The sequence below is a fragment of the Watersipora subatra genome, chromosome 3 (assembly GCF_963576615.1).
Source record: "Watersipora subatra chromosome 3, tzWatSuba1.1, whole genome shotgun sequence".
In the NCBI taxonomy this organism is placed as follows: domain Eukaryota; kingdom Metazoa; phylum Bryozoa; class Gymnolaemata; order Cheilostomatida; family Watersiporidae; genus Watersipora; species Watersipora subatra.
The window spans coordinates 53,731,443-53,751,593 of record NC_088710.1 but is presented as its reverse complement, the minus strand read 5'-3'; the positions used below and the strand labels follow the sequence as shown (position 1 = coordinate 53,751,593).

Here is a 20,151-nt window from a genome sequence, read left to right as displayed (position 1 = left end):
ACCAACCAAATTATGCTTTTTTGTTTTTACAAATGGAAAATTCACTCAAAATGACAAAACAGGTATACCGCCCAAGCAGGGACTCTAACCCTGGACCCTCAGATTAAAAGTCTGATGCTCTACCGACTGAGCTATCCGGGCTGCTCATTATACTAAAATTGAGCCATCAAAATCGATCTGCTTTTACTTTTGTTCCATAAAACCTGCGTATTGATTCATAATTGAACGAGAGGCTTTTTGCGCTTTATGACTAAATTTCGCAACAACCATGTTACGCTTTCTTGTTTTTACAAAGGGAGAATCCACACATAATGAAAAAACAAGTATACCGCCCAAACAGGGACTCGAACCCTGGACCCTCAGATTAAAAGTCTGATGCTCTACCGACTGAGCTATCCAGGCTGCTCATTATATTAAAACTGAGCCATCAGAATCGATCTACCTAGACTTTTGTTCGATAAAACCTGCGTGTTAATTCAGAATTAAACGAAAGGCTTTTGGCGCAATATGACTAAATTTCACAACAACCATGTTATGCTTTGCTGTTTTAACAATGGGAGAATCCACACAAAATGAAAAAACAGGTATACCGCCCAAACAGGGACTCGAACCTTGGACCCTCAGATTAAAAGTCTGATGCTCTACCGACTGAGCTATCCGGGCTGCTCATTACATCATTCGGGCCATCAGAATCGATCTGACTTGATTTATTTTCCATAAAGACTGTATTTTAATTCATATCTCAACAAGAAGCTCTATGCACTTTCTCACTGATTTTCACAACTACCAAAATGTGCTTCTCTGTTTTCACGAAGGGAGAATCCACACAAAATGACGAAAAAGATAAAACACCCAAAAAAGGACTTTAACCCTGGATGATAAGATCAAAAGTCAGATGCTCTACTCATTGATCTATCCTGGCTGCTCATTGCATCAATCGAGCCATCAGAATCGATCTGCCTTGATTTATTTTTCATAAAAACTGTATTTTATTTCATTATTCAACGAGATGCTTTTCAAGCTTTCTGACTGATTTATGCAACTAGTAAAATATGATTTCTTGTTTTTAGAAAGGAAGAAACCACACAAAATGAGAAAACATTTATACCGCCCAAACAGGGACTCGAACCCTGGTTCTTCAGATTAAAAGTCTGATGCTCTACCGACTGATCCATCCGGGCTGCTCATCGCATCCATCGAGCCATCAGAATCGATTACCCTTGCCTTATGTTTCTTAAGGGCTGTGTGTTAATTCATTATTCAATGAGAGGCTTTTCGTGCGTTCTGATTGATTTTCGCAACTAGTAAAATATGCTTTCTTGTTTTTACAAAGGAAGAATCCACATAGAACGACAAAACACTTATACCACCCAAACAGGGACTCGAACCCTGGACCCTCAGATTAAAAGTCTGATGCTCTACCGACTGAGCTATCCGGGCTGCTCATTACATCAATCGAGCCATCAGAATCGATCTGACTTGATTTATCTTCCATAAAGACTGTATTTTAATTTATATCTCGACAAAAGCTCTATGCACTATCTCAATGATTTTCACAACTACCAAAATATGCTTTTCTGTTTTTACGAAGGGAGAATCCACTCAAAATGACAAAAAAAATATAACACCCAAAAAAGGACTTTAACCCTGGATGATAAGATCAAAAGTCAGATGCTCTACTCATTGATCTATCCGGGCTGCTCATCGCATCAATCGAGCTCTCAGAATCGATATGCTTTGATTTATGTTCCATAAAACCTGCGTGTTAATTAATAATTAAACGAGAGGCTCTTGGCGCTTTATGACTAAATTTCACAACAACCATGTTATGCTTTGTTGTTTTTACAAAGGGATAATCCACACAAAATGAAAAAAACAAGTATGCCGCCCAAACAGGGACTCGAACCCTGGACCCTCAGATTAAAAGTCTGATGCTCTATCGACTGAGCTATCCGGGCTGCTCATTATATTAAAATTGAGCCATCAGAATCGATCTGACTTGATCTATGTTCCATAAAGCCTGCGTGTTAATTCATTATTCATTGAGAGGCTTTTTGCATTTTCTGACTGATTTCACAACCAGTAAATTATCCTTTCTTGTTTTTACAAAGGGAGATGTCACACAAAATGACAAAACATTTATACCACCCAAACAGGGCCTCGGACCCTGGACCTTCAGGTTAAAAATCTGATGCTCTATCGACAGAGCTATCCGGGCTGCTCATTACATCAATCGAGCCATCAGAATCGATCCGCCTTGATTTATGTTTTATAAAGACTGTCTGTTCATTCAGTAATCAATGAGAGGCTTTTCAAGCTTTCTGACTGATTTTCGCAACTAGTAAAATATGCTTTCTTATTTTTAGAAAGGAAGAATCCACATAAAATGACAAAACATTTATACCACCCAAACAGGGACTTGGACCCTGGACCTTCAGATTAAAAGTCTGACGCTCTACCGACTGATCTATTCGGGCTGCTCATCGCATCAATCGAGCTCTCAGAATCGATATGCTTTGATTTATGTTCTATAAAACCTGCGTGTTAATTCATAATTAAACGAGAGGCTCTTGGCGCTTTATGACTAAATTTCACAACAACCATGCTATGCTTTGTTGTTTTTACAAAGGGAGAATCCACACAAAATGAAAAAAACAAGTATACCGCCCAAACAGGGACTCGAACCCTGGACCTTCAGATTAAAAGTCTGATGCTCTACCGACTGAGCTTTCCGGGATGCTCATTACATCAATCGAGCCATCAGAATCGATCTGATTTGATTTATCTTCCATAAAGACTGTATATTAATTCATATCTCGACAAGAAGCTCTATGCACTTTCTCACTGATTTTCACAACTACCAAAATGTGCTTTTCTGTTTTCACGAAGGGAGAATCCACACAAAATGACGAAAAAGATATAACACCCAAAAAAGGACTTTAACCCTGGATGATAAGATCAAAAGTCAGATGCTCTACTCATTGATCTATCCTGGCTGCTCATTGCATCAATCGAGCCATCAGAATCGATCTGCCTTGATTTATTTTTCATAAAGACTGTATTTTATTTCATTATTCAACGAGATGCTTTTCAAGCTTTCTGACTGATTTATGCAACTAGTAAAATATGCTTTCTTGTTTTTGGAAAGGAAGAATCCACACAAAATGAGAAAACATTTATACCGCCCAAACAGGGACACGAACCTTAGTTCTTCAGATGAAAAGTCTGATGCTCTACCGACTTAGCTATCCGGGCTGCTCGTTATATTAAAATTGAGCCATCAGAATCGATTTGCCTAGACTTTTGTTCGATAAAGCCTGTGTGTTAATTCATAATTAAACGAGAGGCTCTTGGCGCGTTATGACTAAATTTCACAACAGCCATGTTATGCTTTGTTGTTTTTACAAAAGGAGAATCCACACAAAATGAAAAAAAACAAGTATACCACCCAAACAGGGACTCGAACCCTGGACCCTCAGATTAAAAGTCTGATGCTCTACCGATTGCTCCATCAGGGCTGCTCATCACATCAATCGAGCCATCAGAATCGATCGGACTTGATTTATCTTCCATAAAGACTGTATTTTAATTCATATCACGACAAGAAGCTTTATGCACTTTCTCACTGATTTTCACAACTACCAAAAAATGCTTTTTTGTTTTTACGAAGGGAGAATCCACACAAAATGACGAAAAAGATATAGCACCCAAACAAGGACTTTAACCCTGGATCTTAAGATCAAAAGTCAGATGCTCTACTCATTGATCTATCCGGGCTGTTCATTACATCAATCGAGCCATCAGAATCGATCTGCCTTGATTAATGTTTCATAACAATTGTACGTTATTTCATTATTCAACGAGAGGCTTTTCGTGCTTTCTGACTGATTTATGCAACTAGTAAAATATGATTTCCTGTTTTTAAAAAGGAAGAATCCACACAAAATGAGAAAACATTTATACCGCCCAAACACGGACTCGAACCCTGGTTCTTCAGATTAAAAGTCTGATGCTCTACCGACTGATCCATCCGGGCTGCTCATCGCATCAATCGAGCCATCAGAATCGATCCCCCTTGCCTTATGTTTCTTAAGGACTGTGTGTTAATTCATTATTCAATGAGAGGCTTTTCGTGCGTTCTGATTGATTTTCGCAACTAGTAAAATATGCTTTCTTGTTTTTAGAAAGGAAGAATCCACATAGAACGACAAAACACTTATACCACCGAAACAGGGACTCGAACCCTGGACCCTCAGATTAAAAGTCTGATGCTCTACCGACTGAGCTATCCGGGCTGCTCATTACATCAATCGAGCCATCAGAATCGATCTGACTTGATTTATCTTCCATAAAGACTGTATTTTAATTTATATCTCGACAAAAAGCTCTATGCACTATCTCACTGATTTTCACAACTACCAAAATATGCTTTTCTGTTTTTAAGCAGTCTTTCTGCCTGCGTGTTAATTCATTATTCATTGAGAGGCTTTTTGCGTTTTCTGACTGATTTTCACAACCAGTAAAATATGCTTTCTTGTTTTTACAAAGGGAGAATTCACACAAAATGACAAAACATTTATACCACCCAAACAGGGCCTAGGACCCTGGACCTTCAGGTTAAAAGTCTGATGCTGTATCGACAGAGCTATCCGGGCTGCTCATTACATCAATCGATCCATCAGAATCGATCCGCCTTGATTTATGTTTTATAAGGACTGTCTGTTCATTCAGTATTCAATGAGAGGCTTTTCAAGCTTTCTGACTGATTTTCGCAACTAGTAAAATATGCTTTTTTATTTTTAGAAAAGAAGAATCCGCATAAAATGACAAAACATTTATACCACCCAAACAGGGACTTGGACCCTGGACCTTCAGGTTAAAAGTCTGACGCTCTACCGACTGATCTATTCGGGCTGCTCATCGCATCAATCGAGCTCTCAGAATCGATATGCTTTGATTTATGTTCCATAAAACCTGCGTGGTAATTAATAATTAAACGAGAGGCTCTTGGCGCTTTATGACTAAATTTCACAACAACCATGTTATGCTTTGTTGTTTTTACAAAGGGAGAATCCACACAAAATGAAAAAATAAGTATCCCACCCAAACAGGGACTCGAATTCTGGACCCTCAGATTAAAAGTCTGTTGCTCTACCGACTGAGCTATCCGGGCTGCTCATTATATTAAAATTGAGCCATCAGAATCGATCTGACTTGATCTATGTTCCATAAAGCCTGCGTGTTAAGTCATTATTCATTGAGAGGCTTTTTGCGTTTTCTGACTGATTTCACAACCAGTAAAATATCCTTTCTTGTTTTTACAAAGGGAGATGTCACACAAAATGACAAAGCATTTATACCACCCAAACAGGGCCTCGGACCCTGGACCTTCAGGTTAAAAGTCTGATGCTCTATCGACAGAGCTATCCGGGCTGCTCATTACATCAATCGAGCCATCAGAATCGATCCGCCTTGATTTATGTTTTATAAAGACTGTCTGTTCATTCAGTAATCAATGAGAGGCTTTTCAAGCTTTCTGACTGATTTTCGCAACTAGTAAAATATGCTTTCTTATTTTTAGAAAGGAAGAGTCCACATAAAATGACAAAACATTTATACCACCCAAACAGGGACTTGGACCCTGGACCTTCAGATTAAAAGTCTGACGCTCTACCGACTGATCTATTGGGCTGCTCATCGCATCAATCGAGCTCTCAGAATCGATATGCTTTGATTTATGTTCCATAAAACCTGCGTGTTAATTCATAATTAAACGAGAGGCTCTTGGCGCTTTATGACTAAATTTCACAACAACCTTGTTATGCTTTGTTGTTTTTACAAAGGGAGAATCCACACAAAATGAAAAAAAACAAGTATACCGCCCAAACAGGGACTCGAACCCTGGACCCTCAGATTAAAAGTCTGATGCTCTACCGACTGAGCTATCCGGGCTGCTCATTACATCAATCGAGCCATCAGAATCGATCTGATTTGATTTATCTTCCATAAAGACTGTATTTTAATTCATATCTCGACGAAAAGCTCTATGCACTTTCTCACTGATTTTCACAACTACCAAAATGTGCTTTTCTGTTTTCACGAAGGGAGAATCCACACAAAATGACGAAAAAGATATAGCACCCAAAAAAGGACTTTAACCCTGGATCATAAGATCAAAAGTCAGATGCTCTACTCATTGATCTATCCTGGCTGCTCATTGCATCAATCGAGCAATCGGAATCGATCTGCCTTGACTTATTTTTCATAAAGACTGTATTTTATTTCATTATTCAACGATAGGCTTTTCAAGCTTTCTGACTGATTTATGCAACTAGTAAAATTTGCTTTCTTGTTTTTTGGAAAGGAAGAATCCACATAGAACGACAAAACATTTATACCACCCAAACAGGGACTCGAACCCTGGACCCTCAGATTAAAAGTCTGATGCTCTACCGACTGAGCTATCCGGGCTGCTCATTATATTAAAATTTAGCCATCAGAATCGATCTGCCTTGATCTATGTTCCATAAAGCCTGCGTGTTAATTCATAATTAATTGAGAGGCACTGCGCGCTTTATAACTAACTTTCGCACCAACCAAATTATGCTTTTTTGTTTTTACAAATGGAAAATTCACTCAAAATGACAAAACAGGTATACCGCCCAAGCAGGGACTCTAACCCTGGACCCTCAGATTAAAAGTCTGATGCTCTACCGACTGAGCTATCCGGGCTGCTCATTATACTAAAATTGAGCCATCAAAATCGATCTGCTTTTACTTTTGTTCCATAAAACCTGCGTATTGATTCATAATTGAACGAGAGGCTTTTTGCGCTTTATGACTAAATTTCGCAACAACCATGTTACGCTTTCTTGTTTTTACAAAGGGAGAATCCACACATAATGAAAAAACAAGTATACCGCCCAAACAGGGACTCGAACCCTGGACCCTCAGATTAAAAGTCTGATGCTCTACCGACTGAGCTATCCAGGCTGCTCATTATATTAAAACTGAGCCATCAGAATCGATCTACCTAGACGTTTGTTCGATAAAACCTGCGTGTTAATTCAGAATTAAACGAAAGGCTTTTGGCGCAATATGACTAAATTTCACAACAACCATGTTATGCTTTGCTGTTTTAACAATGGGAGAATCCACACAAAATGAAAAAACAGGTATACCGCCCAAACAGGGACTCGAACCCTGGACCCTCAGATTAAAAGTCTGATGCTCTACCGACTGAGCTATCCGGGCTGCTCATTACATCATTCGGGCCATCAGAATCGATCTGACTTGATTTATTTTCCATAAAGACTGTATTTTAATTCATATCTCAACAAGAAGCTCTATGCACTTTCTCACTGATTTTCACAACTACCAAAATGTGCTTCTCTGTTTTCACGAAGGGAGAATCCACACAAAATGACGAAAAAGATATAACACCCAAAAAAGGACTTTAACCCTGGATGATAAGATCAAAAGTCAGATGCTCTACTCATTGATCTATCCTGGCTGCTCATTGCATCAATCGAGCCATCAGAATCGATCTGCCTTGATTTATTTTTCATAAAAGCTGTATTTTATTTCATTATTCAACGAGATGCTTTTCAAGCTTTCTGACTGATTTATGCAACTAGTAAAATATGATTTCTTGTTTTTAGAAAGGAAGAAACCACACAAAATGAGAAAACATTTATACCGCCCAAACAGGGACTCGAACCCTGGTTCTTCAGATTAAAAGTCTGATGCTCTACCGACTGATCCATCCGGGCTGCTCATCGCATCCATCGAGCCATCAGAATCGATTACCCTTGCCTTATGTTTCTTAAGGGCTGTGTGTTAATTCATTATTCAATGAGAGGCTTTTCGTGCGTTCTGATTGATTTTCGCAACTAGTAAAATATGCTTTCTTGTTTTTACAAAGGAAGAATCCACATAGAACGACAAAACACTTATACCACCCAAACAGGGACTCGAACCCTGGACCCTCAGATTAAAAGTCTGATGCTCTACCGACTGAGCTATCCGGGCTGCTCATTACATCAATCGAGCCATCAGAATCGATCTGACTTGATTTATCTTCCATAAAGACTGTATTTTAATTTATATCTCGACAAAAGCTCTATGCACTATCTCAATGATTTTCACAACTACCAAAATATGCTTTTCTGTTTTTACGAAGGGAGAATCCACTCAAAATGACAAAAAAAATATAACACCCAAAAAAGGACTTTAACCCTGGATGATAAGATCGAAAGTCAGATGCTCTACTCATTGATCTATCCGGGCTGCTCATCGCATCAATCGAGCTCTCAGAATCGATATGCTTTGATTTATGTTCCATAAAACCTGCGTGTTAATTAATAATTAAACGAGAGGCTCTTGGCGCTTTATGACTAAATTTCACAACAACCATGTTATGCTTTGTTGTTTTTACAAAGGGATAATCCACACAAAATGAAAAAAACAAGTGTGCCGCCCAAACAGGGACTCGAACCCTGGACCCTCAGATTAAAAGTCTGATGCTCTATCGACTGAGCTATCCGGGCTGCTCATTATATTAAAATTGAGCCATCAGAATCGATCTGACTTGATCTATGTTCCATAAAGCCTGCGTGTTAATTCATTATTCATTGAGAGGCTTTTTGCATTTTCTGACTGATTTCACAACCAGTAAATTATCCTTTCTTGTTTTTACAAAGGGAGATGTCACACAAAATGACAAAACATTTATACCACCCAAACAGGGCCTCGGACCCTGGACCTTCAGGTTAAAAATCTGATGCTCTATCGACAGAGCTATCCGGGCTGCTCATTACATCAATCGAGCCATCAGAATCGATCCGCCTTGATTTATGTTTTATAAAGACTGTCTGTTCATTCAGTAATCAATGAGAGGCTTTTCAAGCTTTCTGACTGATTTTCGCAACTAGTAAAATATGCTTTCTTATTTTTAGAAAGGAAGAATCCACATAAAATGACAAAACATTTATACCACCCAAACAGGGACTTGGACCCTGGACCTTCAGATTAAAAGTCTGACGCTCTACCGACTGATCTATTCGGGCTGCTCATCGCATCAATCGAGCTCTCAGAATCGATATGCTTTGATTTATGTTCTATAAAACCTGCGTGTTAATTCATAATTAAACGAGAGGCTCTTGGCGCTTTATGACTAAATTTCACAACAACCATGCTATGCTTTGTTGTTTTTACAAAGGGAGAATCCACACAAAATGAAAAAAACAAGTATACCGCCCAAACAGGGACTCGAACCCTGGACCTTCAGATTAAAAGTCTGATGCTCTACCGACTGAGCTTTCCGGGATGCTCATTACATCAATCGAGCCATCAGAATCGATCTGATTTGATTTATCTTCCATAAAGACTGTATATTAATTCATATCTCGACAAGAAGCTCTATGCACTTTCTCACTGATTTTCACAACTACCAAAATGTGCTTTTCTGTTTTCACGAAGGGAGAATCCACACAAAATGACGAAAAAGATATAACACCCAAAAAAGGACTTTAACCCTGGATGATAAGATCAAAAGTCAGATGCTCTACTCATTGATCTATCCTGGCTGCTCATTGCATCAATCGAGCCATCAGAATCGATCTGCCTTGATTTATTTTTCATAAAGACTGTATTTTATTTCATTATTCAACGAGATGCTTTTCAAGCTTTCTGACTGATTTATGCAACTAGTAAAATATGCTTTCTTGTTTTTGGAAAGGAAGAATCCACACAAAATGAGAAAACATTTATACCGCCCAAACAGGGACACGAACCTTAGTTCTTCAGATGAAAAGTCTGATGCTCTACCGACTGAGCTATCCGGGCTGCTCGTTATATTAAAATTGAGCCATCAGAATCGATTTGCCTAGACTTTTGTTCGATAAAGCCTGTGTGTTAATTCATAATTAAACGAGAGGCTCTTGGCGCGTTATGACTAAATTTCACAACAGCCATGTTATGCTTTGTTGTTTTTACAAAAGGAGAATCCACACAAAATGAAAAAAAACAAGTATACCACCCAAACAGGGACTCGAACCCTGGACCCTCAGATTAAAAGTCTGATGCTCTACCGATTGCTCCATCAGGGCTGCTCATCACATCAATCGAGCCATCAGAATCGATCGGACTTGATTTATCTTCCATAAAGACTGTATTTTAATTCATATCACGACAAGAAGCTTTATGCACTTTCTCACTGATTTTCACAACTACCAAAAAATGCTTTTTTGTTTTTACGAAGGGAGAATCCACACAAAATGACGAAAAAGATATAGCACCCAAACAAGGACTTTAACCCTGGATCTTAAGATCAAAAGTCAGATGCTCTACTCATTGATCTATCCGGGCTGTTCATTACATCAATCGAGCCATCAGAATCGATCTGCCTTGATTAATGTTTCATAACAATTGTACATTATTTCATTATTCAACGAGATGCTTTTCGTGCTTTCTGACTGATTTATGCAACTAGTAAAATATGATTTCCTGTTTTTAAAAAGGAAGAATCCACACAAAATGAGAAAACATTTATACCGCCCAAACACGGACTCGAACCCTGGTTCTTCAGATTAAAAGTCTGATGCTCTACCGACTGAGCTATCCGGGCTGCTCATTATACTAAAATTGAGCCATCAGAATCGATCCCCCTTGATTTATGTTTCTTAAGGACTGTGTGTTAATTCATTGTTCAATGAGAGGCTTTTCGTGCGTTCTGATTGATTTTCGCAACTAGTAAAATATGCTTTCTTGTTTTTAGAATGGAAGAATCCACATAGAACGACAAAACACTTATACCACCCAAACAGGGACTCGAACCCTGGACCCTCAGATTAAAAGTCTGATGCTCTACCGACTGAGCTATCCGGGCTGCTCATTACATCAATCGAGCCATCAGAATCGATCTGACTTGATTTATCTTCCATAAAGACTGTATTTTAATTTATATCTCGACAAAAAGCTTTATGCACTATCTCACTGATTTTCACAACTACCAAAATATGCTCTTCTGTTTTTACGAAGGGAGAATCCACACAAAATGACGAAAAAGATATAGCACCCAAACAAGGACTTTAACCCTGGATGATACGATCAAAAGTCAGATGCTCTACTCATTGATCTATCCTGGCTGCTCACTGCTTCAATCGAGCCATCAGAATCGATCTGCCTTGACTTATTTTTCATAAAGACTGTATTTTATTTCATTATTCAACGAGATGCTTTTCAAGCTTTCTGACTGATTTATGCCACTAGTAAAATATTATTTCTTGTTTTTAGAAAGGAAGAATCCACACAGAATGAGAAAACATTTATACCACCCAAATAGAGACTCGAACCCTGGACCCTCAGATTAAAAGTCTGATGCTCTACCGACTGAGCTATCCAGGCTGCTCATTATATTAAAATTTAGCCATCAGAATCGATCTGCCTTGCTCTATGCTCCATAAAGCCTGCGTGTTAATTCATAATTAATTGAGAGGCACTGCGCGCTTTATAACTAACTTTCGCACCAACCAAACTATGCTTTTTTGTTTTTACAAATGGAGAATTCACTCAAAATGACAAAACAGGTATACCGCCCAAGCAGGGACTCTAACCCTGGACCCTCAGATTAAAAGTCTGATGCTCTACCGACTGAGCTATCCGGGCTGCTCATTATTCTAAAATTGAGCCATCAGAATCGATCTGCTTTTACTTTTGTTCGATAAAACCTGCGTATTGATTCATAATTGAACGAGAGGCTTTTTGCGCTTAATGACTAAATTTCACAACAACCATGTTATGCTTTGTTGTTTTAACAAAGGGAGAATCCACACAAAATGAAAAAACAGGTATACCGCCCAAACAGGGACTCGAACCCTGGACCCTCAGATTAAAAGTCTGATGCTCTACCGACTGAGCTATCCGGGCTACTCATTACATCATTCGAGCCATCAGAATCGATCTGACTTGATTTATCTTCCATAAAGACTGTATTTTAATTCATATCTCGACAAGAAGCTCTATGCACTTTCTCACTGATTTTCACAACTACCAAAATGTGCTTTTCTGTTTTCACGAAGGGAGAATCCACACAAAATGACGAAAAAGATATAACACCCAAAAAAGGACTTCAACCCTGGATGATAAGATCAAAAGTCAGATGCTCTACTCATTGATCTATCCTGGCTGCTCATTGCATCAATCGAGCCATCAGAATCGATCTGCTTTGATTTATTTTTCATAAAGACTGTATTTTATTTCATTATTCAACGAGATGCTTTTCAAGCTTTCTGACTGATTTATGCAACTAGTAAAATATGATTTCTTGTTTTTAGAAAGGAAGAATCCACACAAAATGAGAAAACATTTATACCGCCCAAACAGGGACTCGAACCTTAGTTCTTCAGATGAAAAGTCTGATGCTCTACCGACTGAGCTATCCGGGCTGCTCGTTATATTAAAATTGAGCCATCAGAATCGATTTGCCTAGACTTTTGTTCGATAAAGCCTGTGTGTTAATTCATAATTAAACGAGAGGCTCTTGGCGCGTTATGACTAAATTTCACAACAGCCATGTTATGCTTTGTTGTTTTTACAAAAGGAGAATCCACACAAAATGAAAAAAAACAAGTATACCACCCAAACAGGGACTCGAACCCTGGACCCTCAGATTAAAAGTCTGATGCTCTACCGATTGCTCCATCAGGGCTGCTCATCACATCAATCGAGCCATCAGAATCGATCGGACTTGATTTATCTTCCATAAAAACTGTATTTTAATTCATATCACGACAAGAAGCTTTATGCACTTTCTCACTGATTTTCACAACTACCAAAAAATGCTTTTTTGTTTTTACGAAGGGAGAATCCACACAAAATGACGAAAAAGATATAGCACCCAAACAAGGACTTTAACCCTGGATCTTAAGATCAAAAGTCAGATGCTCTACTCATTGATCTATCCGGGCTGTTCATTACATCAATCGAGCCATCAGAATCGATCTGCCTTGATTAATGTTTCATAACAATTGTACGTTATTTCATTATTCAACGAGAGGCTTTTCGTGCTTTCTGACTGATTTATGCAACTAGTAAAATATGATTTCCTGTTTTTAAAAAGGAAGAATCCACACAAAATGAGAAAACATTTATACCGCCCAAACACGGACTCGAACCCTGGTTCTTCAGATTAAAAGTCTGATGCTCTACCGACTGATCCATCCGGGCTGCTCATCGCATCAATCGAGCCATCAGAATCGATCCCCCTTGCCTTATGTTTCTTAAGGACTGTGTGTTAATTCATTATTCAATGAGAGGCTTTTCGTGCGTTCTGATTGATTTTCGCAACTAGTAAAATATGCTTTCTTGTTTTTAGAAAGGAAGAATCCACATAGAACGACAAAACACTTATACCACCGAAACAGGGACTCGAACCCTGGACCCTCAGATTAAAAGTCTGATGCTCTACCGACTGAGCTATCCGGGCTGCTCATTACATCAATCGAGCCATCAGAATCGATCTGACTTGATTTATCTTCCATAAAGACTGTATTTTAATTTATATCTCGACAAAAAGCTCTATGCACTATCTCACTGATTTTCACAACTACCAAAATATGCTTTTCTGTTTTTAAGCAGTCTTTCTGCCTGCGTGTTAATTCATTATTCATTGAGAGGCTTTTTGCGTTTTCTGACTGATTTTCACAACCAGTAAAATATGCTTTCTTGTTTTTACAAAGGGACAATTCACACAAAATGACAAAACATTTATACCACCCAAACAGGGCCTAGGACCCTGGACCTTCAGGTTAAAAGTCTGATGCTCTATCGACAGAGCTATCCGGGCTGCTCATTACATCAATCGATCCATCAGAATCGATCCGCCTTGATTTATGTTTTATAAGGACTGTCTGTTCATTCAGTATTCAATGAGAGGCTTTTCAAGCTTTCTGACTGATTTTCGCAACTAGTAAAATATGCTTTTTTATTTTTAGAAAAGAAGAATCCGCATAAAATGACAAAACATTTATACCACCCAAACAGGGACTTGGACCCTGGACCTTCAGGTTAAAAGTCTGACGCTCTACCGACTGATCTATTCGGGCTGCTCATCGCATCAATCGAGCTCTCAGAATCGATATGCTTTGATTTATGTTCCATAAAACCTGCGTGGTAATTAATAATTAAACGAGAGGCTCTTGGCGCTTTATGACTAAATTTCACAACAACCATGTTATGCTTTGTTGTTTTTACAAAGGGAGAATCCACACAAAATGAAAAAATAAGTATCCCACCCAAACAGGGACTCGAATTCTGGACCCTCAGATTAAAAGTCTGTTGCTCTACCGACTGAGCTATCCGGGCTGCTCATTATATTAAAATTGAGCCATCAGAATCGATCTGACTTGATCTATGTTCCATAAAGCCTGCGTGTTAAGTCATTATTCATTGAGAGGCTTTTTGCGTTTTCTGACTGATTTCACAACCAGTAAAATATCCTTTCTTGTTTTTACAAAGGGAGATGTCACACAAAATGACAAAGCATTTATACCACCCAAACAGGGCCTCGGACCCTGGACCTTCAGGTTAAAAGTCTGATGCTCTATCGACAGAGCTATCCGGGCTGCTCATTACATCAATCGAGCCATCAGAATCGATCCGCCTTGATTTATGTTTTATAAAGACTGTCTGTTCATTCAGTAATCAATGAGAGGCTTTTCAAGCTTTCTGACTGATTTTCGCAACTAGTAAAATATGCTTTCTTATTTTTAGAAAGGAAGAGTCCACATAAAATGACAAAACATTTATACCACCCAAACAGGGACTTGGACCCTGGACCTTCAGATTAAAAGTCTGACGCTCTACCGACTGATCTATTGGGCTGCTCATCGCATCAATCGAGCTCTCAGAATCGATATGCTTTGATTTATGTTCCATAAAACCTGCGTGTTAATTCATAATTAAACGAGAGGCTCTTGGCGCTTTATGACTAAATTTCACAACAACCTTGTTATGCTTTGTTGTTTTTACAAAGGGAGAATCCACACAAAATGAAAAAAAACAAGTATACCGCCCAAACAGGGACTCGAACCCTGGACCCTCAGATTAAAAGTCTGATGCTCTACCGACTGAGCTATCCGGGCTGCTCATTACATCAATCGAGCCATCAGAATCGATCTGATTTGATTTATCTTCCATAAAGACTGTATTTTAATTCATATCTCGACGAAAAGCTCTATGCACTTTCTCACTGATTTTCACAACTACCAAAATGTGCTTTTCTGTTTTCACGAAGGGAGAATCCACACAAAATGACGAAAAAGATATAGCACCCAAAAAAGGACTTTAACCCTGGATCATAAGATCAAAAGTCAGATGCTCTACTCATTGATCTATCCTGGCTGCTCATTGCATCAATCGAGCAATCGGAATCGATCTGCCTTGACTTATTTTTCATAAAGACTGTATTTTATTTCATTATTCAACGATAGGCTTTTCAAGCTTTCTGACTGATTTATGCAACTAGTAAAATTTGCTTTCTTGTTTTTTGGAAAGGAAGAATCCACATAGAACGACAAAACATTTATACCACCCAAACAGGGACTCGAACCCTGGACCCTCAGATTAAAAGTCTGATGCTCTACCGACTGAGCTATCCGGGCTGCTCATTATATTAAAATTTAGCCATCAGAATCGATCTGCCTTGATCTATGTTCCATAAAGCCTGCGTGTTAATTCATAATTAATTGAGAGGCACTGCGCGCTTTATAACTAACTTTCGCACCAACCAAATTATGCTTTTTTGTTTTTACAAATGGAAAATTCACTCAAAATGACAAAACAGGTATACCGCCCAAGCAGGGACTCTAACCCTGGACCCTCAGATTAAAAGTCTGATGCTCTACCGACTGAGCTATCCGGGCTGCTCATTATACTAAAATTGAGCCATCAAAATCGATCTGCTTTTACTTTTGTTCCATAAAACCTGCGTATTGATTCATAATTGAACGAGAGGCTTTTTGCGCTTTATGACTAAATTTCGCAACAACCATGTTACGCTTTCTTGTTTTTACAAAGGGAGAATCCACACATAATGAAAAAACAAGTATACCGCCCAAACAGGGACTCGAACCCTGGACCCTCAGATTAAAAGTCTGATGCTCTACCGACTGAGCTATCCAGGCTGCTCATTATATTAAAACTGAGCCATCAGAATCGATCTACCTAGACTTTTGTTCGATAAAACCTGCGTGTTAATTCAGAATTAAACGAAAGGCTTTTGGCGCAATATGACTAAATTTCACAACAACCATGCTATGCTTTGCTGTTTTAACAATGGGAGAATCCACACAAAATGAAAAAACAGGTATACCGCCCAAACAGGGACTCGAACCTTGGACCCTCAGATTAAAAGTCTGATGCTCTACCGACTGAGCTATCCGGGCTGCTCATTACATCATTCGGGCCATCAGAATCGATCTGACTTGATTTATTTTCCATAAAGACTGTATTTTAATTCATATCTCAACAAGAAGCTCTATGCACTTTCTCACTGATTTTCACAACTACCAAAATGTGCTTCTCTGTTTTCACGAAGGGAGAATCCACACAAAATGACGAAAAAGATAAAACACCCAAAAAAGGACTTTAACCCTGGATGATAAGATCAAAAGTCAGATGCTCTACTCATTGATCTATCCTGGCTGCTCATTGCATCAATCGAGCCATCAGAATCGATCTGCCTTGATTTATTTTTCATAAAAACTGTATTTTATTTCATTATTCAACGAGATGCTTTTCAAGCTTTCTGACTGATTTATGCAACTAGTAAAATATGATTTCTTGTTTTTAGAAAGGAAGAAACCACACAAAATGAGAAAACATTTATACCGCCCAAACAGGGACTCGAACCCTGGTTCTTCAGATTAAAAGTCTGATGCTCTACCGACTGATCCATCCGGGCTGCTCATCGCATCCATCGAGCCATCAGAATCGATTACCCTTGCCTTATGTTTCTTAAGGGCTGTGTGTTAATTCATTATTCAATGAGAGGCTTTTCGTGCGTTCTGATTGATTTTCGCAACTAGTAAAATATGCTTTCTTGTTTTTACAAAGGAAGAATCCACATAGAACGACAAAACACTTATACCACCCAAACAGGGACTCGAACCCTGGACCCTCAGATTAAAAGTCTGATGCTCTACCGACTGAGCTATCCGGGCTGCTCATTACATCAATCGAGCCATCAGAATCGATCTGACTTGATTTATCTTCCATAAAGACTGTATTTTAATTTATATCTCGACAAAAGCTCTATGCACTATCTCAATGATTTTCACAACTACCAAAATATGCTTTTCTGTTTTTACGAAGGGAGAATCCACTCAAAATGACAAAAAAAATATAACACCCAAAAAAGGACTTTAACCCTGGATGATAAGATCAAAAGTCAGATGCTCTACTCATTGATCTATCCGGGCTGCTCATCGCATCAATCGAGCTCTCAGAATCGATATGCTTTGATTTATGTTCCATAAAACCTGCGTGTTAATTAATAATTAAACGAGAGGCTCTTGGCGCTTTATGACTAAATTTCACAACAACCATGTTATGCTTTGTTGTTTTTACAAAGGGATAATCCACACAAAATGAAAAAAACAAGTATGCCGCCCAAACAGGGACTCGAACCCTGGACCCTCAGATTAAAAGTCTGATGCTCTATCGACTGAGCTATCCGGGCTGCTCATTATATTAAAATTGAGCCATCAGAATCGATCTGACTTGATCTATGTTCCATAAAGCCTGCGTGTTAATTCATTATTCATTGAGAGGCTTTTTGCATTTTCTGACTGATTTCACAACCAGTAAATTATCCTTTCTTGTTTTTACAAAGGGAGATGTCACACAAAATGACAAAACATTTATACCACCCAAACAGGGCCTCGGACCCTGGACCTTCAGGTTAAAAATCTGATGCTCTATCGACAGAGCTATCCGGGCTGCTCATTACATCAATCGAGCCATCAGAATCGATCCGCCTTGATTTATGTTTTATAAAGACTGTATGTTCATTCAGTAATCAATGAGAGGCTTTTCAAGCTTTCTGACTGATTTTCGCAACTAGTAAAATATGCTTTCTTATTTTTAGAAAGGAAGAATCCACATAAAATGACAAAACATTTATACCACCCAAACAGGGACTTGGACCCTGGACCTTCAGATTAAAAGTCTGACGCTCTACCGACTGATCTATTCGGGCTGCTCATCGCATCAATCGAGCTCTCAGAATCGATATGCTTTGATTTATGTTCTATAAAACCTGCGTGTTAATTCATAATTAAACGAGAGGCTCTTGGCGCTTTATGACTAAATTTCACAACAACCATGCTATGCTTTGTTGTTTTTACAAAGGGAGAATCCACACAAAATGAAAAAAACAAGTATACCGCCCAAACAGGGACTCGAACCCTGGACCTTCAGATTAAAAGTCTGATGCTCTACCGACTGAGCTTTCCGGGATGCTCATTACATCAATCGAGCCATCAGAATCGATCTGATTTGATTTATCTTCCATAAAGACTGTATATTAATTCATATCTCGACAAGAAGCTCTATGCACTTTCTCACTGATTTTCACAACTACCAAAATGTGCTTTTCTGTTTTCACGAAGGGAGAATCCACACAAAATGACGAAAAAGATATAACACCCAAAAAAGGACTTTAACCCTGGATGATAAGATCAAAAGTCAGATGCTCTACTCATTGATCTATCCTGGCTGCTCATTGCATCAATCGAGCCATCAGAATCGATCTGCCTTGATTTATTTTTCATAAAGACTGTATTTTATTTCATTATTCAACGAGATGCTTTTCAAGCTTTCTGACTGATTTATGCAACTAGTAAAATATGCTTTCTTGTTTTTGGAAAGGAAGAATCCACACAAAATGAGAAAACATTTATACCGCCCAAACAGGGACTCGAACCTTAGTTCTTCAGATGAAAAGTCTGATGCTCTACCGACTGAGCTATCCGGGCTGCTCGTTATATTAAAATTGAGCCATCAGAATCGATTTGCCTAGACTTTTATTCGATAAAGCCTGTGTGTTAATTCATAATTAAACGAGAGGCTCTTGGCGCGTTATGACTAAATTTCACAACAGCCATGTTATGCTTTGTTGTTTTTACAAAAGGAGAATCCACACAAAATGAAAAAAAACAAGTATACCACCCAAACAGGGACTCGAACCCTGGACCCTCAGATTAAAAGTCTGATGCTCTACCGATTGCTCCATCAGGGCTGCTCATCACATCAATCGAGCCATCAGAATCGATCGGACTTGATTTATCTTCCATAAAGACTGTATTTTAATTCATATCACGACAAGAAGCTTTATGCACTTTCTCACTGATTTTCACAACTACCAAAAAATGCTTTTTTGTTTTTACGAAGGGAGAATCCACACAAAATGACGAAAAAGATATAGCACCCAAACAAGGACTTTAACCCTGGATCTTAAGATCAAAAGTCAGATGCTCTACTCATTGATCTATCCGGGCTGTTCATTACATCAATCGAGCCATCAGAATCGATCTGCCTTGATTAATGTTTCATAACAATTGTACATTATTTCATTATTCAACGAGAGGCTTTTCGTGCTTTCTGACTGATTTATGCAACTAGTAAAATATGATTTCCTGTTTTTAAAAAGGAAGAATCCACACAAAATGAGAAAACATTTATACCGCCCAAACACGGACTCGAACCCTGGTTCTTCAGATTAAAAGTCTGATGCTCTACCGACTGATCCATCCGGGCTGCTCATCGCATCAATCGAGCCATCAGAATCGATCCCCCTTGCCTTATGTTTCTTAAGGACTGTGTGTTAATTCATTATTCAATGATAGGCTTTTCGTGCGTTCTGATTGATTTTCGCAACTAGTAAAATATGCTTTCTTGTTTTTAGAAAGGAAGAATCCACATAGAACGACAAAACACTTATACCACCGAAACAGGGACTCGAACCCTGGACCCTCAGATTAAAAGTCTGATGCTCTACCGACTGAGCTATCCGGGCTGCTCATTACATCAATCGAGCCATCAGAATCGATCTGACTTGATTTATCTTCCATAAAGACTGTATTTTAATTT

At 38.7% G+C, this 20,151-nt stretch overlaps 18 non-coding genes across 18 annotated transcripts; all 18 read right to left on the bottom strand.

Annotated features, from left to right (window-relative positions):
• Positions 1–329: 329 nt before the first annotated feature.
• Positions 330–402, bottom strand: Trnak-uuu (transfer RNA lysine (anticodon UUU)). Its single transcript has one exon. It is a non-coding gene; the product is annotated as a tRNA-Lys (tRNA).
• Positions 403–590: 188 nt separating this feature from the next.
• Positions 591–663, bottom strand: Trnak-uuu (transfer RNA lysine (anticodon UUU)). The gene has a single exon. It is a non-coding gene; the product is annotated as a tRNA-Lys (tRNA).
• A 704-nt stretch (positions 664–1,367) lies between these two features.
• On the bottom strand, positions 1,368–1,440 carry Trnak-uuu (transfer RNA lysine (anticodon UUU)). Its single transcript has one exon. It is a non-coding gene; the product is annotated as a tRNA-Lys (tRNA).
• Positions 1,441–1,885: 445 nt separating this feature from the next.
• Positions 1,886–1,958, bottom strand: Trnak-uuu (transfer RNA lysine (anticodon UUU)). Its single transcript has one exon. It is a non-coding gene; the product is annotated as a tRNA-Lys (tRNA).
• Positions 1,959–5,879: 3,921 nt separating this feature from the next.
• On the bottom strand, positions 5,880–5,952 carry Trnak-uuu (transfer RNA lysine (anticodon UUU)). The gene has a single exon. It is a non-coding gene; the product is annotated as a tRNA-Lys (tRNA).
• Positions 5,953–6,398: 446 nt separating this feature from the next.
• Positions 6,399–6,471, bottom strand: Trnak-uuu (transfer RNA lysine (anticodon UUU)). The gene has a single exon. It is a non-coding gene; the product is annotated as a tRNA-Lys (tRNA).
• Positions 6,472–6,920: 449 nt separating this feature from the next.
• Trnak-uuu (transfer RNA lysine (anticodon UUU)) lies at positions 6,921–6,993 on the bottom strand. The gene has a single exon. It is a non-coding gene; the product is annotated as a tRNA-Lys (tRNA).
• A 188-nt stretch (positions 6,994–7,181) lies between these two features.
• Trnak-uuu (transfer RNA lysine (anticodon UUU)) lies at positions 7,182–7,254 on the bottom strand. The gene has a single exon. It is a non-coding gene; the product is annotated as a tRNA-Lys (tRNA).
• Positions 7,255–7,958: 704 nt separating this feature from the next.
• Positions 7,959–8,031, bottom strand: Trnak-uuu (transfer RNA lysine (anticodon UUU)). The gene has a single exon. It is a non-coding gene; the product is annotated as a tRNA-Lys (tRNA).
• Positions 8,032–8,476: 445 nt separating this feature from the next.
• Positions 8,477–8,549, bottom strand: Trnak-uuu (transfer RNA lysine (anticodon UUU)). Its single transcript has one exon. It is a non-coding gene; the product is annotated as a tRNA-Lys (tRNA).
• A 2,266-nt stretch (positions 8,550–10,815) lies between these two features.
• On the bottom strand, positions 10,816–10,888 carry Trnak-uuu (transfer RNA lysine (anticodon UUU)). Its single transcript has one exon. It is a non-coding gene; the product is annotated as a tRNA-Lys (tRNA).
• A 967-nt stretch (positions 10,889–11,855) lies between these two features.
• Positions 11,856–11,928, bottom strand: Trnak-uuu (transfer RNA lysine (anticodon UUU)). The gene has a single exon. It is a non-coding gene; the product is annotated as a tRNA-Lys (tRNA).
• Positions 11,929–15,070: 3,142 nt separating this feature from the next.
• Trnak-uuu (transfer RNA lysine (anticodon UUU)) lies at positions 15,071–15,143 on the bottom strand. The gene has a single exon. It is a non-coding gene; the product is annotated as a tRNA-Lys (tRNA).
• A 446-nt stretch (positions 15,144–15,589) lies between these two features.
• On the bottom strand, positions 15,590–15,662 carry Trnak-uuu (transfer RNA lysine (anticodon UUU)). Its single transcript has one exon. It is a non-coding gene; the product is annotated as a tRNA-Lys (tRNA).
• Positions 15,663–16,111: 449 nt separating this feature from the next.
• On the bottom strand, positions 16,112–16,184 carry Trnak-uuu (transfer RNA lysine (anticodon UUU)). Its single transcript has one exon. It is a non-coding gene; the product is annotated as a tRNA-Lys (tRNA).
• Positions 16,185–16,372: 188 nt separating this feature from the next.
• Positions 16,373–16,445, bottom strand: Trnak-uuu (transfer RNA lysine (anticodon UUU)). Its single transcript has one exon. It is a non-coding gene; the product is annotated as a tRNA-Lys (tRNA).
• A 704-nt stretch (positions 16,446–17,149) lies between these two features.
• On the bottom strand, positions 17,150–17,222 carry Trnak-uuu (transfer RNA lysine (anticodon UUU)). Its single transcript has one exon. It is a non-coding gene; the product is annotated as a tRNA-Lys (tRNA).
• A 445-nt stretch (positions 17,223–17,667) lies between these two features.
• On the bottom strand, positions 17,668–17,740 carry Trnak-uuu (transfer RNA lysine (anticodon UUU)). Its single transcript has one exon. It is a non-coding gene; the product is annotated as a tRNA-Lys (tRNA).
• Positions 17,741–20,151: the final 2,411 nt, after the last annotated feature.